This window comes from Montipora capricornis, chromosome 9 (assembly GCF_036669925.1).
Source record: "Montipora capricornis isolate CH-2021 chromosome 9, ASM3666992v2, whole genome shotgun sequence".
NCBI lineage: Eukaryota > Metazoa > Cnidaria > Anthozoa > Scleractinia > Acroporidae > Montipora > Montipora capricornis.
The window spans coordinates 51,139,790-51,159,789 of NC_090891.1; the positions used below are offsets into that span (position 1 = coordinate 51,139,790).

The window sequence follows — 20,000 nt, forward strand, 5'->3', positions numbered from 1 at the left end:
GGTGTCGTTTTTGTGTTCGTGTGGCTAAGCCTTGTGCTTTTCGTGTATCACCTTCTCTCAAGTCAACTCTTCGAAATGTATGGGTTTGCCCTGGCTCCGGTCATCAAACGTAGGGGGCATTTGATATAATGACACAGTATAAATCAATGCCTCAACCTCACGTTCTCGTCAAATTGCCCATTCATTAGCTAATTCTCTTCATAAGACTCCGTGTTAGAGTTTGTGTAGATTCAAGACATTCATACAGTCTGGAAACAGGAGAGAACAATAGTACATACCACACAAGTGAATGGTGCTTTCCGTACACTCTCATTGGCTAGCTCGGAGGTAAATGGCATGTTTCTCTTGGGACTTACGATGGTACCATGAGGAAATGAAAACAATTCTTATGCAAATTTTGCAGAGCAAACAAAGAGTTTTATGGTATTTTTAAAGTGGTCTATTTACTCAGATCAAAGGAAAAAGAAAAAACCGGCTTCCCGTTCTACTTCGGTAAGCGAGGAGTTAGTTTTATCGTTAAATAAACTTGTGTGGTACATAGTAAAATAATCATTCCTCTTAGTGTCGGTGAAACTGGTAGATATTTACCACCACTTCTCTGAATAATTGCGAATTATGGTAACAACAGACCTTACGATAACGTGTTTGACCAAGAATCCTGTTTTTTTCCCAGTATCTTGCAACTGCAAACTCCTCATCACTCACACCAGAAATAGCATCAATCAAACAAATGTTGAGAGAGCTTCCTTCGAGCCCAGGCGAAGCCCACATCCACACAAGAAAGAATGTTCTGTTTTTTGGGGCGTTTGGTGGCGTACTGAGTAACCTGGTCCGTTAGCTCAGTCGGCAGAGCGTGGTGCTGATAACGCCAAGGTCGTGAGTTCGAGCCTCACATGGACCAAGGCTTCCTCCCTGTTTTTCTCTGAGCTACTGTGGTCTTTAATTGGCTGCCTCCTTTACCAATGAGATTTCCTTCTCGACCTGTCGGTCTGGTGGCGTTATGTTTCTTAGGAAGTGAAAAAGTCTACGTATTAAGTCCAGGAAAGACCCTTTTTTTGTTTTGCTTTATCCAAGACGTTTAGCTGGCATTTCGGCGAAGCTGTTGTGTTCACCAAAGTAACCTTGAGCGCTTAACAGAGTTGCGGTCAGCTGCAGTTTCTGGTTATGGGAATCCGTAGAGGCCAAAAATGTTACATGCTAGACCCGCATTCCGCAAGAAGACTCATCTCCATGGTGACGAGAGGCTGGTGCCTTTTTCCTCAGCTTTGATAGCATTTGTCAAATCCCCGATCAATATTGATGAAACTTTGACTTTCAGTGATAGCATTGGCAAGCACAAGAGATCTCCAGAAAGCGGCCGACTCTAATTTCGGTACAGATGGTTCTAGATTGTTTGTCTCTTTAATTCAACCTTTTTGTACATTGAAAGCAACTTAGAGTTGACCAATGTTCCCTCTCTTCATTAAAGGGATATTAGAGAGCCGTATAAAAATCGACTTACTGGTATGGGGGATTAGCTCAAGTGGTAGAGCGCCCGCTTTGCATGCGGGAGGTACCGGGATCAATACCCGGATCCTCCACTTTTGCACCATCCTGAAGTCAACTGAGATACCTCAAACACCAAAAATCTGTTACAACAGTCGTCAATTGAAGACCAAGGAACGACCGGTTTTTCAAAAACTCGACAACTCTCAAGGAGAGACACCACTCCAAAGAGATGGTGTTACTCAACTGCAAGACAGTGCAACCAATCCATGACAATATAAGATACACTGACCTCAAGGCACCGATGGGATTTGAACCCATGACCTCCTGTTTACTAGACAGGTGCTCTAACCACCTGAGCTACGGCGCCAAGCGTAGATTGTCTGCTAGAAAATGCAGTCGTGACACGGGTGCTGCTACTACGTCGTGGAAGTATCTCATGCAAAAAGTTGACGAGTCCAGCATTTCACTGTGTGAACAGTTGAAAAGACAGCACAGGAGATAAGGATGAGGACACGAAGAGAAGAATCCTCTGGAAAACCGTCGGCCTGGAACATAAGCAGCTTGTGGCTTCTAGCTTAAGCTGTTAGTTCAGGCTTAGTTGAGTTAGTGCAACAACCCCCACAAGCGACATAGCTTTGATTACTATCGTGTTGAAACAAGGGTTGTCTGCCCGTGTGTCTCTGAGTAGCCGCTAGTTTCACTCATTCCCGTCGACAGCGTCAAATATAACAAATGTAGTGTTGGAGGCTCGAAATTGGTTTAAGGACATCGCTAACTCTTTTAAAGATGAACTTCCCTTTCCTGGTGTCCTCGGTAGTATAGTGGAGAGTATCCCCGCCTGTCACGCGGGAGACCGGGGTTCAATTCCCCGCCGGGGAGATGGGTGTCGTTTTTGTGTTCGTGTGGCTAGCCTGTGCTTTTCGTGTATCACCTTCTCTCAAGTCAACTCTTCGAAATGTATGGGTTTGCCCTGGCTCCGGTCATCAAACGTAGGGGGCATTGATATGATGACACAGTATAAATCAATGCCTCAACCTCACGTTCTCGTCAAATTGCCATTCATTAGCTAATTCTCTTCATTAAGACTCCTTGTTAGAGTTTGTGTAGATTCAAGACATTCATACAGTCTGGAAACAGGAGAGAACAATAGTACATACCACACAAGTGAATGGTGCTTTCCGTACACTCTCATTGGCTAGCTCGGAGGTAAATGGCATGTTTCTCTTGGGACTTACGATGGTACCATGAGGAAATAAAAACAATTCTTATGCAAAATTTTGCAGAGCAAACAAAGAGTATTATGGTATTTTTAAAGTGGTCTATTTACCTCAGATCAAAGGAAAAAGAAAAAACCGGCTTCCCGTTCTACTTCGGTAAGCGAGGAGTTAGTTTTATCGTTAAATAAACTTGTGTGGTACATAGTAAAATAATCATTCCTCTTAGTGTCGGTGAAACTGGTAGATATTTACCACCACTTCTCTGAATAATTGCGAATTATGGTAACAACAGACCTTACGATAACGTGTTTGACCAAGAATCCTGTTTTTTTCCCAGTATCTTGCAACTGCAACCTCCTCATCACTCACACCAGAAATAGCATCAATCAAACAAATGTTGAGAGAGCTTCCTTCGAGCCCAGGCGAAGCCCACATCCACACAAGAAAGAATGTTCTGTTTTTTGGGGCGTTTGGTGGCGTACTGAGTAACCTGGTCCGTTAGCTCAGTCGGCAGAGCGTGGTGCTGATAACGCCAAGGTCGTGAGTTCGAGCCTCACATGGACCAAGGCTTCCTCCCTGTTTTTCTCTGAGCTACTGTGGTCTTTAATTGGCTGCCTCCTTTACCAATGAGATTTCCTTCTCGACCTGTCGGTCTGGTGGCGTTATGTTTGCTTAGGAAGTGAAAAAGTCTACGTATTAAGTCCAGGAAAGACCCCTTTTTTGTTTTGCTTTATCCAAGACGTTTAGCTGGCATTTCGGCGAAGCTGTTGTGTTCACCAAAGTAACCTTGAGCGCTTAACAGAGTTGCGGTCAGCTACAGTTTCTGGTTATGGGAATCCGTAGAGGCCAAAAATGTTACATGCTAGACCCGCATTCCGCAAGAAGACTTCATCTCCATGGTGACGAGAGGCTGGTGGCCTTTTTCCTCAGCTTTGATAGCATTTGTCAAATCCCCGATCAATATTGATGAAACTTTGACTTTCAGTGATAGCATTGGCAAGCACAAGAGATCTCCAGAAAGCGGCCGACTCTAATTTCGGTACAGATGGTTCTAGATTGTTTGTCTCTTTAATTCAACCTTTTTTACATTGAAAGCAACTTAGAGTTGACCAATGTTCCCTCTCTTCATTAAAGGGATATTAGAGAGCCGTATAAAAATCGACTTACTGGTATGGGGGATTAGCTCAAGTGGTAGAGCGCCCGCTTTGCATGCGGGAGGTACCGGGATCAATACCCGGATCCTCCACTTTTGCACCATCCCGAAGTCAACTGAGATACCTCAAACACCAAAAATCTGTTACAACAGTCGTCAATTGAAGACCAAGGAACGACCGGTTTTTCAAAAACTCGACAACTCTCAAGGAGAGACACCACTCCAAAGAGATGGTGTTACTCAACTGCAAGACAGTGCAACCAATCCATGACAATATAAGATACACTGACCTCAAGGCACCGATGGGATTTGAACCCATGACCTCCTGTTTACTAGACAGGTGCTCTAACCACCTGAGCTACGGCGCCAAGCGTAGATTGTCTGCTAGAAAATGCAGTCGTGACACGGGTGCTGCTACTACGTCGTGGAAGTATCTCATGCAAAAAGTTGACGAGTCCAGCATTTCACTGTGTGAACAGTTGAAAAGACAGCACAGGAGATAAGGATGAGGACACGAAGAGAAGAATCCTCTGGAAAACCGTCGGCCTGGAACATAAGCAGCTTGTGGCTTCTAGCTTAAGCTGTTAGTTCAGGCTTAGTTGAGTTAGTGCAACAACCCCACAAGCGACATAGCTTTGATTACTATCGTGTTGAAACAAGGGTTGTCTGCCCGTGTGTCTCTGAGTAGCCGCTAGTTTCACTCATTCCCGTCGACAGCGTCAAATATAACAAATGTAGTGTTGGAGGCTCGAAATTGGTTTAAGGACATCGCTAACTCTTTTAAAGATGAACTTCCCTTTCCTGGTGTCCTCGGTAGTATAGTGGAGAGTATCCCCGCCTGTCACGCGGGAGACCGGGGTTCAATTCCCCGCCGGGGAGATGGGTGTCGTTTTTGTGTTCGTGTGGCTAGCCTGTGCTTTTCGTGTATCACCTTCTCTCAAGTCAACTCTTCGAAATGTATGGGTTTGCCCTGGCTCCGGTCATCAAACGTAGGGGGCATTGATATGATGACACAGTATAAATCAATGCCTCAACCTCACGTTCTCGTCAAATTGCCATTCATTAGCTAATTCTCTTCATTAAGACTCCTTGTTAGAGTTTGTGTAGATTCAAGACATTCATACAGTCTGGAAACAGGAGAGAACAATAGTACATACCACACAAGTGAATGGTGCTTTCCGTACACTCTCATTGGCTAGCTCGGAGGTAAATGGCATGTTTCTCTTGGGACTTACGATGGTACCATGAGGAAATAAAAACAATTCTTATGCAAAATTTTGCAGAGCAAACAAAGAGTATTATGGTATTTTTAAAGTGGTCTATTTACCTCAGATCAAAGGAAAAAGAAAAAACCGGCTTCCCGTTCTACTTCGGTAAGCGAGGAGTTAGTTTTATCGTTAAATAAACTTGTGTGGTACATAGTAAAATAATCATTCCTCTTAGTGTCGGTGAAACTGGTAGATATTTACCACCACTTCTCTGAATAATTGCGAATTATGGTAACAACAGACCTTACGATAACGTGTTTGACCAAGAATCCTGTTTTTTTCCCAGTATCTTGCAACTGCAAACTCCTCATCACTCACACCAGAAATAGCATCAATCAAACAAATGTTGAGAGAGCTTCCTTCGAGCCCAGGCGAAGCCCACATCCACACAAGAAAGAATGTTCTGTTTTTTGGGGCGTTTGGTGGCGTACTGAGTAACCTGGTCCGTTAGCTCAGTCGGCAGAGCGTGGTGCTGATAACGCCAAGGTCGTGAGTTCGAGCCTCACATGGACCAAGGCTTCCTCCCTGTTTTTCTCTGAGCTACTGTGGTCTTTAATTGGCTGCCTCCTTTACCAATGAGATTTCCTTCTCGACCTGTCGGTCTGGTGGCGTTATGTTTGCTTAGGAAGTGAAAAAGTCTACGTATTAAGTCCAGGAAAGACCCTTTTTTTGTTTTGCTTTATCCAAGACGTTTAGCTGGCATTTCGGCGAAGCTGTTGTGTTCACCAAAGTAACCTTGAGCGCTTAACAGAGTTGCGGTCAGCTGCAGTTTCTGGTTATGGGAATCCGTAGAGGCCAAAAATGTTACATGCTAGACCCGCATTCCGCAAGAAGACTTCATCTCCATGGTGACGAGAGGCTGGTGGCCTTTTTCCTCAGCTTTGATAGCATTTGTCAAATCCCCGATCAATATTGATGAAACTTTGACTTTCAGTGATAGCATTGGCAAGCACAAGAGATCTCCAGAAAGCGGCCGACTCTAATTTCGGTACAGATGGTTCTAGATTGTTTGTCTCTTTAATTCAACCTTTTTTTACATTGAAAGCAACTTAGAGTTGACCAATGTTCCCTCTCTTCATTAAAGGGATATTAGAGAGCCGTATAAAAATCGACTTACTGGTATGGGGGATTAGCTCAAGTGGTAGAGCGCCCGCTTTGCATGCGGGAGGTACCGGGATCAATACCCGGATCCTCCACTTTTGCACCATCCTGAAGTCAACTGAGATACCTCAAACACCAAAAATCTGTTACAACAGTCGTCAATTGAAGACCAAGGAACGACCGGTTTTTCAAAAACTCGACAACTCTCAAGGAGAGACACCACTCCAAAGAGATGGTGTTACTCAACTGCAAGACAGTGCAACCAATCCATGACAATATAAGATACACTGACCTCAAGGCACCGATGGGATTTGAACCCATGACCTCCTGTTTACTAGACAGGTGCTCTAACCACCTGAGCTACGGCGCCAAGCGTAGATTGTCTGCTAGAAAATGCAGTCGTGACACGGGTGCTGCTACTACGTCGTGGAAGTATCTCATGCAAAAAGTTGACGAGTCCAGCATTTCACTGTGTGAACAGTTGAAAAGACAGCACAGGAGATAAGGATGAGGACACGAAGAGAAGAATCCTCTGGAAAACCGTCGGCCTGGAACATAAGCAGCTTGTGGCTTCTAGCTTAAGCTGTTAGTTCAGGCTTAGTTGAGTTAGTGCAACAACCCCCACAAGCGACATAGCTTTGATTACTATCGTGTTGAAACAAGGGTTGTCTGCCCGTGTGTCTCTGAGTAGCCGCTAGTTTCACTCATTCCCGTCGACAGCGTCAAATATAACAAATGTAGTGTTGGAGGCTCGAAATTGGTTTAAGGACATCGCTAACTCTTTTAAAGATGAACTTCCCTTTCCTGGTGTCCTCGGTAGTATAGTGGAGAGTATCCCCGCCTGTCACGCGGGAGACCGGGGTTCAATTCCCCGCCGGGGAGATGGGTGTCGTTTTTGTGTTCGTGTGGCTAGCCTGTGCTTTTCGTGTATCACCTTCTCTCAAGTCAACTCTTCGAAATGTATGGGTTTGCCCTGGCTCCGGTCATCAAACGTAGGGGGCATTGATATGATGACACAGTATAAATCAATGCCTCAACCTCACGTTCTCGTCAAATTGCCATTCATTAGCTAATTCTCTTCATTAAGACTCCTTGTTAGAGTTTGTGTAGATTCAAGACATTCATACAGTCTGGAAACAGGAGAGAACAATAGTACATACCACACAAGTGAATGGTGCTTTCCGTACACTCTCATTGGCTAGCTCGGAGGTAAATGGCATGTTTCTCTTGGGACTTACGATGGTACCATGAGGAAATAAAAACAATTCTTATGCAAAATTTTGCAGAGCAAACAAAGAGTATTATGGTATTTTTAAAGTGGTCTATTTACCTCAGATCAAAGGAAAAAGAAAAAACCGGCTTCCCGTTCTACTTCGGTAAGCGAGGAGTTAGTTTTATCGTTAAATAAACTTGTGTGGTACATAGTAAAATAATCATTCCTCTTAGTGTCGGTGAAACTGGTAGATATTTACCACCACTTCTCTGAATAATTGCGAATTATGGTAACAACAGACCTTACGATAACGTGTTTGACCAAGAATCCTGTTTTTTTCCCAGTATCTTGCAACTGCAACCTCCTCATCACTCACACCAGAAATAGCATCAATCAAACAAATGTTGAGAGAGCTTCCTTCGAGCCCAGGCGAAGCCCACATCCACACAAGAAAGAATGTTCTGTTTTTGGGGCGTTTGATGGCGTACTGAGTAACCTGGTCCGTTAGCTCAGTCGGCAGAGCGTGGTGCTGATAACGCCAAGGTCGTGAGTTCGAGCCTCACATGGACCAAGGCTTCCTCCCTGTTTTTCTCTGAGCTACTGTGGTCTTTAATTGGCTGCCTCCTTTACCAATGAGATTTCCTTCTCGACCTGTCGGTCTGGTGGCGTTATGTTTGCTTAGGAAGTGAAAAAGTCTACGTATTAAGTCCAGGAAAGACCCCTTTTTTGTTTTGCTTTATCCAAGACGTTTAGCTGGCATTTCGGCGAAGCTGTTGTGTTCACCAAAGTAACCTTGAGCGCTTAACAGAGTTGCGGTCAGCTGCAGTTTCTGGTTATGGGAATCCGTAGAGGCCAAAAATGTTACATGCTAGACCCGCATTCCGCAAGAAGACTTCATCTCCATGGTGACGAGAGGCTGGTGGCGTTTTTCCTCAGCTTTGATAGCATTTGTCAAATCCCCGATCAATATTGATGAAACTTTGACTTTCAGTGATAGCATTGGCAAGCACAAGAGATCTCCAGAAAGCGGCCGACTCTAATTTCGGTACAGATGGTTCTAGATTGTTTGTCTCTTTAATTCAACCTTTTTTACATTGAAAGCAACTTAGAGTTGACCAATGTTCCCTCTCTTCATTAAAGGGATATTAGAGAGCCGTATAAAAATCGACTTACTGGTATGGGGGATTAGCTCAAGTGGTAGAGCGCCCGCTTTGCATGCGGGAGGTACCGGGATCAATACCCGGATCCTCCACTTTTGCACCATCCTGAAGTCAACTGAGATACCTCAAACACCAAAAATCTGTTACAACAGTCGTCAATTGAAGACCAAGGAACGACCGGTTTTTCAAAAACTCGACAACTCTCAAGGAGAGACACCACTCCAAAGAGATGGTGTTACTCAACTGCAAGACAGTGCAACCAATCCATGACAATATAAGATACACTGACCTCAAGGCACCGATGGGATTTGAACCCATGACCTCCTGTTTACTAGACAGGTGCTCTAACCACCTGAGCTACGGCGCCAAGCGTAGATTGTCTGCTAGAAAATGCAGTCGTGACACGGGTGCTGCTACTACGTCGTGGAAGTATCTCATGCAAAAAGTTGACGAGTCCAGCATTTCACTGTGTGAACAGTTGAAAAGACAGCACAGGAGATAAGGATGAGGACACGAAGAGAAGAATCCTCTGGAAAACCGTCGGCCTGGAACATAAGCAGCTTGTGGCTTCTAGCTTAAGCTGTTAGTTCAGGCTTAGTTGAGTTAGTGCAACAACCCCCACAAGCGACATAGCTTTGATTACTATCGTGTTGAAACAAGGGTTGTCTGCCCGTGTGTCTCTGAGTAGCCGCTAGTTTCACTCATTCCCGTCGACAGCGTCAAATATAACAAATGTAGTGTTGGAGGCTCGAAATTGGTTTAAGGACATCGCTAACTCTTTTAAAGATGAACTTCCCTTTCCTGGTGTCCTCGGTAGTATAGTGGAGAGTATCCCCGCCTGTCACGCGGGAGACCGGGGTTCAATTCCCCGCCGGGGAGATGGGTGTCGTTTTTGTGTTCGTGTGGCTAGCCTGTGCTTTTCGTGTATCACATTCTCTCAAGTCAACTCTTCGAAATGTATGGGTTTGCCCTGGCTCCGGTCATCAAACGTAGGGGGCATTGATATGATGACACAGTATAAATCAATGCCTCAACCTCACGTTCTCGTCAAATTGCCATTCATTAGCTAATTCTCTTCATTAAGACTCCTTGTTAGAGTTTGTGTAGATTCAAGACATTCATACAGTCTGGAAACAGGAGAGAACAATAGTACATACCACACAAGTGAATGGTGCTTTCCGTACACTCTCATTGGCTAGCTCTGAGGTAAATGGCATGTTTCTCTTGGGACTTACGATGGTACCATGAGGAAATAAAAACAATTCTTATGCAAAATTTTGCAGAGCAAACAAAGAGTATTATGGTATTTTTAAAGTGGTCTATTTACCTCAGATCAAAGGAAAAAGAAAAAACCGGCTTCCCGTTCTACTTCGGTAAGCGAGGAGTTAGTTTTATCGTTAAATAAACTTGTGTGGTACATAGTAAAATAATCATTCCTCTTAGTGTCGGTGAAACTGGTAGATATTTACCACCACTTCTCTGAATAATTGCGAATTATGGTAACAACAGACCTTACGATAACGTGTTTGACCAAGAATCCTGTTTTTTCCCAGTATCTTGCAACTGCAACCTCCTCATCACTCACACCAGAAATAGCATCAATCAAACAAATGTTGAGAGAGCTTCCTTCGAGCCCAGGCGAAGCCCACATCCACACAAGAAAGAATGTTCTGTTTTTTGGGGCGTTTGATGGCGTACTGAGTAACCTGGTCCGTTAGCTCAGTCGGCAGAGCGTGGTGCTGATAACGCCAAGGTCGTGAGTTCGAGCCTCACATGGACCAAGGCTTCCTCCCTGTTTTTCTCTAAGCTACTGTGGTCTTTAATTGGCTGCCTCCTTTACCAATGAGATTTCCTTCTCGACCTGTCGGTCTGGTGGCGTTATGTTTGCTTAGGAAGTGAAAAAGTCTGCGTATTAAGTCCAGGAAAGACCCTTTTTTGTTTTGCTTTATCCAAGACGTTTAGCTGGCATTTCGGCGAAGCTGTTGTGTTCACCAAAGTAACCTTGAGCGCTTAACAGAGTTGCGGTCAGCTACAGTTTCTGGTTATGGGAATCCGTAGAGGCCAAAAATGTTACATGCTAGACCCGCATTCCGCAAGAAGACTTCATCTCCATGGTGACGAGAGGCTGGTGGCCTTTTTCCTCAGCTTTGATAGCATTTGTCAAATCCCCGATCAATATTGATGAAACTTTGACTTTCAGTGATAGCATTGGCAAGCGCAAGAGATCTCCAGAAAGCGGCCGACTCTAATTTCGGTACAGATGGTTCTAGATTGTTTGTCTCTTTAATTCAACCTTTTTTTACATTGAAAGCAACTTAGAGTTGACCAATGTTCCCTCTCTTCATTAAAGGGATATTAGAGAGCCGTATAAAAATCGACTTACTGGTATGGGGGATTAGCTCAAGTGGTAGAGCGCCCGCTTTGCATGCGGGAGGTACCGGGATCAATACCCGGATCCTCCACTTTTGCACCATCCCGAAGTCAACTGAGATACCTCAAACACCAAAAATCTGTTACAACAGTCGTCAATTGAAGACCAAGGAACGACCGGTTTTTCAAAAACTCGACAAATCTCAAGGAGAGACACCACTCCAAAGAGATGGTGTTACTCAACTGCAAGACAGTGCAACCAATCCATGACAATATAAGATACACTGACCTCAAGGCACCGATGGGATTTGAACCCATGACCTCCTGTTTACTAGACAGGTGCTCTAACCACCTGAGCTACGGCGCCAAGCGTAGATTGTCTGCTAGAAAATGCAGTCGTGACACGGGTGCTGCTACTACGTCGTGGAAGTATCTCATGCAAAAAGTTGACGAGTCCAGCATTTCACTGTGTGAACAGTTGAAAAGACAGCACAGGAGATAAGGATGAGGACACGAAGAGAAGAATCCTCTGGAAAACCGTCGGCCTGGAACATAAGCAGCTTGTGGCTTCTAGCTTAAGCTGTTAGTTCAGGCTTAGTTGAGTTAGTGCAACAACCCCCACAAGCGACATAGCTTTGATTACTATCGTGTTGAAACAAGGGTTGTCTGCCCGTGTGTCTCTGAGTAGCCGCTAGTTTCACTCATTCCCGTCGACAGCGTCAAATATAACAAATGTAGTGTTGGAGGCTCGAAATTGGTTTAAGGACATCGCTAACTCTTTTAAAGATGAACTTCCCTTTCCTGGTGTCCTCGGTAGTATAGTGGAGAGTATCCCCGCCTGTCACGCGGGAGACCGGGGTTCAATTCCCCGCCGGGGAGATGGGTGTCGTTTTTGTGTTCGTGTGGCTAGCCTGTGCTTTTCGTGTATCACCTTCTCTCAAGTCAACTCTTCGAAATGTATGGGTTTGCCCTGGCTCCGGTCATCAAACGTAGGGGGCATTGATATGATGACACAGTATAAATCAATGCCTCAACCTCACGTTCTCGTCAAATTGCCATTCATTAGCTAATTCTCTTCATTAAGACTCCTTGTTAGAGTTTGTGTAGATTCAAGACATTCATACAGTCTGGAAACAGGAGAGAACAATAGTACATACCACACAAGTGAATGGTGCTTTCCGTACACTCTCATTGGCTAGCTCGGAGGTAAATGGCATGTTTCTCTTGGGACTTACGATGGTACCATGAGGAAATAAAAACAATTCTTATGCAAAATTTTGCAGAGCAAACAAAGAGTATTATGGTATTTTTAAAGTGGTCTATTTACCTCAGATCAAAGGAAAAAGAAAAAACCGGCTTCCCGTTCTACTTCGGTAAGCGAGGAGTTAGTTTTATCGTTAAATAAACTTGTGTGGTACATAGTAAAATAATCATTCCTCTTAGTGTCGGTGAAACTGGTAGATATTTACCACCACTTCTCTGAATAATTGCGAATTATGGTAACAACAGACCTTACGATAACGTGTTTGACCAAGAATCCTGTTTTTTTCCCAGCATCTTGCAAGTGCAAACTCCTCATCACTCACACCAGAAATAGCATCAATCAAACAAATGTTGAGAGAGCGTCCTTCGAGGCCAGGCGAAGCCCAGATAACCAATATTTGGCTATAAGAACCTCACGCCGGATGTTTTCCTACATAGGGGTGCTTACCATTTAGGCAAGTTTTGGTTTGGAGTCAAAGGGAAAGGCAATTTTCTGCAAAAATCTTTTCGGGAATTGTGGAGAACCTCCAGAGGTAGTCCTCTTTTTCCGTTTGGAACGGAATTTGCGAAATGCTCTTATCATTTGCAAGATCGAGTAAAATATGCGGGATGGCATGCTTTGTAGTAAATGGTAAGCGCCATTCTTATCCGGTTGGTCATTAAATTCGGAAAATCGCTTACCTTTATGCAACGATCATTCCATCCGGATTATTTGGCTAAATGGTAAGCACCCAGGGTTTCCCAGAGCCTTGGGTCGATCCGAGGCTCTGGTGAGGAGAATGAGTCGCAGAGGTCATGGGTTCGAATCCGGTTGAAGCCACCTGATTTGTTTTAGTGTCTAGAAGAAACAATTGCTTAACTTGTCCAGATAAGTGCAAGGATATCTTCTCTCTTTCGTCTTAAGATTTTGCGGATTGAAGGGTGTTCCACGGGAGGAGTCCATATACCAAGATCGTTCCCAGGGTCTCCCTTCTGTGCCTCCATTGTCGTTGAGTTTCACGGTCTCTTCCTCAAATGAAGAATTATCCTTCATTGTCACTTTGCCTTAAATGAAGTATTATCCTCCATTTTGACCGCTCTGTCCCAGGACTTGTGGTAGCAAATAAAAAGAAAAATATAAAAGCAGCCCCTGGAAAGGATTTGAACCCGGAGCACCCACTTTGAAGGAACTGTTTTTTTTTCTGTCTAAAAAGGCTCAAAAAGAGCTTTTTTTATTTACACATGAAAAAATAAATATATTAACCAAGTTCAATTTACAAATCACAGCAAATGTAACGTTTTAACGTCATTACAATGTGTGACTAGAAAATGTGCCGATTAATTACCAAAACTAATTAGTATATATATATATAATCATTGCTGAATAATGGTTTAGTCTAAAGCTTGATTTTAAAATGTGGTTTTATCGACGGAGTTGATAATGTAAATTGGCCACCGTATAGAGATTCTAAAAGCTGACGTGTCTAGCGTTAGCCCTTCGTCAGAGCGAAGGGCTTCGCTCCGACGAAGGGCTAACGCTCGAAACGTCAGCTTTTAGAATCTCTGTACGGTGGCCAATTAACATTATCAACTCCGTTGATAAAACCAAATTTTTGTATACTACTTCCCCACCGACGCAGCACCACAGTTTCTTTAGAAACTACCCCTTCATTGATTCTAAAATGGTTAGTTTTCTTTTTAAGTTTGGTAACCGACATTTTTCACTGTGTAAGCTTGCTTCTTTGCGGGTGTTAATACACGTTTACAGCGGCACTTTTGGAAGAAGAAATTATTGACATTAATTAAAAATGATTTCCTCGCAGTTAGTGATGTGGTAGTCTAGTGGTTAAGTGAAGGAGATAATTATTAATCAAACGCTCCCAGGTTCGAGTCCCGCGAGTCCAGATATTAGGGTTCTGCTTTTAAAAGAAATATGTTTATTTCCCATGATCCCTATCAAGCTCTCAGTGTCGAAAATGAACGATAGTACTTCATTTGGAAGAAAGTGACAATGAAGAATAATCCCTCAATTGAGGGAGAGATTGGGTTGGTTTTTCTCAAACGACAATGGACGCAGAGAAGAGAGACACTAGGAACGAGGTCGCGGGTCCACAGGACTTGGGGGTCCTGGGGGTCGATGTTTCATGTTTACATCCATCCCTTGGGAAGCCTCGCTTCTGGTTTTCCTGAGAGGCGGGAAATAGAAAAAATGAAGTAAGATGGCGACCAAAGAAAGAGATAAGTCTTCGCCGATTCAAGACTCCCTGCTTTATATGTAGCGACTAAACAAACCGTTAAATAAGCTTAAAGAAAGGAGAAACCTGAATGGGATGTAAGTATAGTTTTACTTGAATCGTAATCACAACTAGAAGCTCTAGCTATTATATCGATCTATTTTTTTCATACCCCTGTGGAATTTTAAGCCAACAAGGCAGTCTTAAAACTTGACTTTCTGAGGACAGTTAATGACCTAAATGTACATAAGATGACCAAAGAAGAACAGCTATCCTCGGCCTTACTGCTAATATGCATTAGGCTAAAAATATTTTGGATCTCTCGCGACGTATTCTTCTAGATGTACGTTATTTATACAACCGACCAAACACCCTTCTCGCTGATAAAAAGCTATAAAGACTATGATTTGTTCAAATATTAAATCCACATCCAAGCTTTAGTGTCAAACATGAGGGGCCGGGTATGCACAAGGATGTTGATGCTGGTTGGGGCATGGGGGAATTCTTTTCATGTTCTACCAACATCCCGCGTGGTTTATCAGCCTATAAACCATAGAAACTTGTGGTCTATTGCTTACATGAAATACAAAACTTTGTTTACCCACGCTTCATCTAGGAGTGTTAAAACTCGTTAAAACGTGCGTAAAAATAAAATATTTACAAAAGAAAACAATTACTATTACAAAGTATCTGTTTATGTACATGTATTAACTATGTACAAACAAACTTAACTATTAGATTTAAAAAAACATGCTTATTTAGAAGACGTTTAAACAATGAGAATATCCTTGGTTCTTTAACATAAGAGGGTAAAGAAATCCAAAGCTTGGCGGCCAGAAACGAAGATGATGTATGGCGCCATTCTAAGTTAAAATTTGGTAGCATGAAAAGAGTGCCAGACCCTCTTAAATTGTAGTTACAGACTTTAAAAAGTTACAGACTTTAAAAAGTCCTTGTATGTAGGGTGGAGCTTGTTTATTAATGAAACTATAAACTAAAACTAGGGCCTGGAATTTTCTTCTTTGTTGTAGCGTGCTTATTCCAACCATATTCAATAAGAGATCATAGGGCCTCTGTTTCCCATGGCCTAAGATAGATAGAATATAATTATTAGTGTCTTCCAGCCTTTTCTTTTGACTTCTTCCAGCTCCAATAAGTAGCAGACAGCAACATTCTAAATGAGGCAAAATATATACTTTATAAAGGCAGCCTATTACTTCTAAAGGAATAAACCTACGAATCCTCCTTAACACGGAGGTTTTAACACATGCCTTTTTGACTTGTTCAGATGTATGAGCAGCAAAATTAAGTTTACAGTCCATCTGAGCTATCTACACTTAAGTCGTAGGGGTAGGATACTGTACCTATGGTTATTGCCTGAGTCTTAGATGCATTGATCTTTAGATAGTTTTGCCGAAACCATGTTGATAATAAGTGGAGAGATCAGAGTTACCGGTAATAATGAATTATAGAACTGGGGGGGGGGGGGGGGTAAATGTCTGATCTGCTGCACATGCAGTAAGTTGTCTTTTCATTGTCATTGTTTGTGAAATAAAGCTGTCGATTGGATGGATTTTTCTGTCGGGTTCGGGAGCAGAGGAGACAGACAACAATTTTGAAATTGTTGTTTTACTCCTTTGTTGGTTTCTTGACAATTTACACTCCTGGTTATAGCTCTGCAATAATTTGACTTTTTTCAAACACATTTTATGAGATTCTGAAAGGGGAAGGGAAGAGGTGTTCCCATCCCATTTCTTGAAAACCATCTTGGTTCAAATTCCACTTTTCCATGAGCAAATCCTATTGAGCAAGCTAACACAACATTTATTTAACTCACATTTTGGTCTTTGTGTTTATCCCATGATTTAAATTTCAGTTCCCATGTCATCCCTCATTTCACTGTCATCTTGATTTTTGAAACTACTGTAGTAATGCAAATCACTTTCATAATGGCCTTAGCAAATTTTACACCTTAGGGTGATTTCTTTTTTTGTCACTAGACTCAATTGATCAATCTCCTGATACTGCTGAGAGGCATTAATAATCCATTGTCCAAGAAGATATTTATGGCCATGATAAGGTAAGCCGCAATAATTACAGAAGAAGAAGGGTTACACACCTGAAGGTCAGGGCTCTACACCTGAAACGTCTGTGACTTTTTAGAAAACTGCTGACACTTTTTGATATTTATTTCATATCACTCTACTTGTTCATTATTCATTTTAAAGTGTCATGCAATAATTATGTCTAGCATTCCAAAGAAATACATGATTATTTCACATTGTTAAATGCAGCCTCATACTTAAATAGCATTAGTCTTCATTGGTCTGAACGTTATTTTGTGTGAAATATCAATAACTAATCATAAATTGGGTAAATAGCTCTTCAGCTCAAATAAAACAGCTGGAGAATACTGCGAATGAAATTTATTGTTTTTTTTGGGAAGAAGGAATAAGGCAGTCAGAATACCTGAAGGTGTGTCATGGACCCAACAAAGTGAACCCACGATTGATCACTAAAGCCCTTAATCAAATCCATGGGATAGTGGTGGTTTGCCATAATTCCAAAGTGCCCTTCCAGTTACAACATTTCTCTTAGCTTAAACTGTGTGTATTGTGTATCACAATGACTTCTTTTAACTCCAGGATGTCCTCTTCTTCTTCTATGCAGACCAAGCCATGATGACCTAAAGGTACTTATTGCATTCATTGTCATTGTTGCATTTAATGCCATCAGTGGTGTATTCATGATAATGCGAGAGCTCCCAAGCGTTCTTAAAAAGGGAAAATTCATTGACACACAAAAAGTAAAAATAAGGCCATTTAGGTGCTTGCTTCAGCAAATGAGATTCCAGACTTTTGTACAGTACACCAAACCTGCAAATAAGCACCGGTCATCAGAAATTTGTCTGGTAAATTTGAGGTTTTGACTGGCAAACAATTAGTCTGACTGGACAGGCTGACCGGAGTCTTCTGTTACGACATGAAATAAAAATATACATTTTACTCAAGAAAGCCAAATGCAAAGGTGGCCTTTTAATATATGGTCATAAGGCATAATGGCTAAGTTTTATTTTGTTTTCATTTGCAGCTTATGTTTCATGTAGTCTTACTAGTAACGCTACACCAAAAATGTAAATGCTCCTGCCCATATTCATGCAGTCCAGATTTCAAAATTTGTTAATGTTGTTGCATATGCAAACATTTCAGGATTTGTACAAATGTATTTTGTTCGAATATAATGGCAAAACAAAAGCAACAATATTGTCAAAACAGCATTGGGCATATTCATTGTCACGCAACAAAGATCAAGTTCAAAACCGTTCAATAAAAGAAGCCAACAACTTGAAATGTTGTAAAGATAAATATATAAACCACCTCTCCAATTCTCAGGTCTGTGCGGTACATTGTTTCTGAGTTATTAATTTGCCGAAGCATTTCACATGATGCCGCCATATTGGTGGACCATCTGTGGTCCACCAATATGGTGGCTAGTAATCTACGGAAAAACATGGTGTTCACTTTGCCACGAAAGCGCTAACTTTATCTCATGAGATAAAATACATGTGAATGAACATATCTCGTAATGTACTTGAAACGTTCAAACCTCTGAGAATTATAGGAAGTGACGTGTTTTTCAACCAGCTGTGTATCATTGTGTCACGCAAGGTGACAATTCGGAAATTCAAAATGCTATATTTTTGAAACAAAAAACAAACTGGTGAAAAGATTTATTTCAAGCTCATCTCAACCCTCGCTTAGATAAGAATTTAGAAGACCCCGGGATTTTCATTTGGTAATTTGATGTCACCATGGAAACCATCTCGACGCCCATTTTCATTTTGCTCAAATTACACTGTCAAAAGTGTATCCCTCCTCGGTCAAGTCACGATCACTTCAATGAAAATTCTGTTGACATTTAAAGATTAAATAACAACAGCTTCTCTTTAGATTTTAAACATTGTTTAATGTAAAAGAAGAAACTTGCATAAGTGAGCTGAATTTAGTAGACAAAATCGATGTATTATCATCGTGGCAGAAAAATGCTTTTTGAAAGAGCGAAAAAATTTAGCCCTTCTTGAACAATGTCTTTGTTCCAATTTGCTTAAAATAAATACTGTGCATTGTAAAACATGTCGCATTATTTCCATGCTCCAGTGATTAAATTCTGTCTGTGATTCACTGTGCAGGAAAATACATGTGCATGTGAATATTTCGAACATTACATTAAAAATACTTAGTTCTTATTAACCGAGCGGGAGGTCTGTATGGGAGAATCTTGACCGAGGTCGCCAGTACAGACCGAATGCAGTGAGGTCTGTACTAGCGACCGAGGTCAAGGTTCTCCCATACAGACCGACCTAGCTCGGTTAACAAGATGTTTATTATATGGCAAACAAGAACAATTTAATTCATTTAATGTAACTGGTTTGTACTAACTGACATTTTGCTTGCGAACGGCGATGAGTGGCGATGAGCTGAACTTAATTCTGTCAAAGTTTGCTTGTCATCCTCTCTTTTGTCATCATGCTGTTTGGCACTTCCATAAATAAATATTGGTAGAAGAAAATACTCAATATTTTTGCATTTTAGTTTGCATCTTTTCACCGCAAAACATTACCGGTCTAGATGCCGGTCTAGATGGGAAAATCTAGACCGCGGTCAATATCAATTTTAGCCAATCAAATTCATGAATTTTGTAGTTCCCAGTCCTCGTGAGACAGAGCCATAGAATAATGTTTTTTAATACATTTGTCTGAAGAAACTCCTAAAAACTTGTGGCTTGTATTAGCTTCGATTGGTCACCAAGAAATATCAGAGTACTTACTATTACGTGAGTTGGGTTGAAGGAATAGCGCATCGTATGTAAATCTGGTGAATGTTGGGAGGAATTTTGTGTTTTTGACAACTTGAAGTGTTCCCATTTGCCGGACCGTGTCATGCGTGACCTTCACCTGCGGCTATTTAGATTTTTCGTCTTGCAGAGAAGAGCAGTTATTCCCCCCTGGAACCTTAGACATTTGAATGGAATCTTAAAAGATTTTCTTATAATTCCTCCGAAAGCGATTGATGAATAATTATTTGGACAGCAACAGTGGTGTCTTCCCACATGAATCCTGACTTAATGCAATCTCATCCCCAGGGTCCACTTTTCTTTTGGTCAGCACCAAGAACATGGACTGGGGCCACTTTCAAGGAAGGAAATCCGCAAATCATGGACTTTCGGCTCATCTACGCACGCTCAGAAATGTGGAACAACAGTAGTTGTCAACGGTTACAAAAATGGACCTTCACTACGACTGCGCATAATATTTTTGAAGTGGCCAGAGTCCGTGTTCTTGGTGCTGATGAAAAGAAAAGCGGACTCTGGGGACACGATTGAACTTAACGTTGAGTGGCTTTACTTCAGAAGAACTTGCATGTGATTTCAATCATGCTAGAGCAGAATACTTTCAGGTCTGATGTTAAATCACGAAATGCAAGGATTTTTCTGTGAAATCAAATAGCAGGTTACCATGTTTTGGCTGCTAACGGCTACAGACAATGCAAAAGAT

The 20,000-nt window shown here is 42.0% G+C and overlaps 1 long non-coding RNA gene and 20 other non-coding genes across 22 annotated transcripts in view; 16 read left to right on the forward strand and 5 right to left on the reverse strand.

Annotated features, from left to right (window-relative positions):
- The first annotated feature begins 828 nt into the window (after nt 1-828).
- On the forward strand, nt 829-901 carry Trnai-gau (transfer RNA isoleucine (anticodon GAU)). The gene has a single exon. It is a non-coding gene; the product is annotated as a tRNA-Ile (tRNA).
- A 606-nt stretch (nt 902-1,507) lies between these two features.
- On the forward strand, nt 1,508-1,580 carry Trnaa-ugc (transfer RNA alanine (anticodon UGC)). The gene has a single exon. It is a non-coding gene; the product is annotated as a tRNA-Ala (tRNA).
- A 201-nt stretch (nt 1,581-1,781) lies between these two features.
- On the reverse strand, nt 1,782-1,855 carry Trnat-agu (transfer RNA threonine (anticodon AGU)). Its single transcript has one exon. It is a non-coding gene; the product is annotated as a tRNA-Thr (tRNA).
- A 440-nt stretch (nt 1,856-2,295) lies between these two features.
- Trnad-guc (transfer RNA aspartic acid (anticodon GUC)) lies at nt 2,296-2,367 on the forward strand. Its single transcript has one exon. It is a non-coding gene; the product is annotated as a tRNA-Asp (tRNA).
- An 830-nt stretch (nt 2,368-3,197) lies between these two features.
- On the forward strand, nt 3,198-3,270 carry Trnai-gau (transfer RNA isoleucine (anticodon GAU)). Its single transcript has one exon. It is a non-coding gene; the product is annotated as a tRNA-Ile (tRNA).
- A 608-nt stretch (nt 3,271-3,878) lies between these two features.
- Nucleotides 3,879-3,951, forward strand: Trnaa-ugc (transfer RNA alanine (anticodon UGC)). Its single transcript has one exon. It is a non-coding gene; the product is annotated as a tRNA-Ala (tRNA).
- A 201-nt stretch (nt 3,952-4,152) lies between these two features.
- Nucleotides 4,153-4,226, reverse strand: Trnat-agu (transfer RNA threonine (anticodon AGU)). The gene has a single exon. It is a non-coding gene; the product is annotated as a tRNA-Thr (tRNA).
- A 439-nt stretch (nt 4,227-4,665) lies between these two features.
- On the forward strand, nt 4,666-4,737 carry Trnad-guc (transfer RNA aspartic acid (anticodon GUC)). Its single transcript has one exon. It is a non-coding gene; the product is annotated as a tRNA-Asp (tRNA).
- An 830-nt stretch (nt 4,738-5,567) lies between these two features.
- Nucleotides 5,568-5,640, forward strand: Trnai-gau (transfer RNA isoleucine (anticodon GAU)). The gene has a single exon. It is a non-coding gene; the product is annotated as a tRNA-Ile (tRNA).
- A 609-nt stretch (nt 5,641-6,249) lies between these two features.
- Trnaa-ugc (transfer RNA alanine (anticodon UGC)) lies at nt 6,250-6,322 on the forward strand. The gene has a single exon. It is a non-coding gene; the product is annotated as a tRNA-Ala (tRNA).
- Nucleotides 6,323-6,523: 201 nt separating this feature from the next.
- Nucleotides 6,524-6,597, reverse strand: Trnat-agu (transfer RNA threonine (anticodon AGU)). The gene has a single exon. It is a non-coding gene; the product is annotated as a tRNA-Thr (tRNA).
- Nucleotides 6,598-7,037: 440 nt separating this feature from the next.
- On the forward strand, nt 7,038-7,109 carry Trnad-guc (transfer RNA aspartic acid (anticodon GUC)). The gene has a single exon. It is a non-coding gene; the product is annotated as a tRNA-Asp (tRNA).
- An 829-nt stretch (nt 7,110-7,938) lies between these two features.
- On the forward strand, nt 7,939-8,011 carry Trnai-gau (transfer RNA isoleucine (anticodon GAU)). Its single transcript has one exon. It is a non-coding gene; the product is annotated as a tRNA-Ile (tRNA).
- Nucleotides 8,012-8,619: 608 nt separating this feature from the next.
- Nucleotides 8,620-8,692, forward strand: Trnaa-ugc (transfer RNA alanine (anticodon UGC)). Its single transcript has one exon. It is a non-coding gene; the product is annotated as a tRNA-Ala (tRNA).
- Nucleotides 8,693-8,893: 201 nt separating this feature from the next.
- Trnat-agu (transfer RNA threonine (anticodon AGU)) lies at nt 8,894-8,967 on the reverse strand. The gene has a single exon. It is a non-coding gene; the product is annotated as a tRNA-Thr (tRNA).
- A 440-nt stretch (nt 8,968-9,407) lies between these two features.
- On the forward strand, nt 9,408-9,479 carry Trnad-guc (transfer RNA aspartic acid (anticodon GUC)). Its single transcript has one exon. It is a non-coding gene; the product is annotated as a tRNA-Asp (tRNA).
- An 829-nt stretch (nt 9,480-10,308) lies between these two features.
- Trnai-gau (transfer RNA isoleucine (anticodon GAU)) lies at nt 10,309-10,381 on the forward strand. The gene has a single exon. It is a non-coding gene; the product is annotated as a tRNA-Ile (tRNA).
- Nucleotides 10,382-10,989: 608 nt separating this feature from the next.
- Trnaa-ugc (transfer RNA alanine (anticodon UGC)) lies at nt 10,990-11,062 on the forward strand. Its single transcript has one exon. It is a non-coding gene; the product is annotated as a tRNA-Ala (tRNA).
- A 201-nt stretch (nt 11,063-11,263) lies between these two features.
- Nucleotides 11,264-11,337, reverse strand: Trnat-agu (transfer RNA threonine (anticodon AGU)). The gene has a single exon. It is a non-coding gene; the product is annotated as a tRNA-Thr (tRNA).
- Nucleotides 11,338-11,777: 440 nt separating this feature from the next.
- Nucleotides 11,778-11,849, forward strand: Trnad-guc (transfer RNA aspartic acid (anticodon GUC)). Its single transcript has one exon. It is a non-coding gene; the product is annotated as a tRNA-Asp (tRNA).
- Nucleotides 11,850-14,433: 2,584 nt separating this feature from the next.
- LOC138015208 (uncharacterized) overlaps nt 14,434-20,000 on the forward strand; it is a 25,078-nt gene continuing 19,511 nt past the window's right edge. Inside the window, exons 1-4 of one of the 2 annotated variants that reach the window (XR_011125516.1) lie at nt 14,434-14,544; nt 16,447-16,526; nt 17,092-17,138; nt 17,537-17,594. This is a non-coding gene — a long non-coding RNA (uncharacterized lncRNA). Of the gene's footprint in view, nt 14,545-16,446; nt 16,527-17,091; nt 17,139-17,536; nt 17,595-20,000 lie in introns of those variants that run through there. The other variant, XR_011125515.1, reaches the window with a different exon arrangement.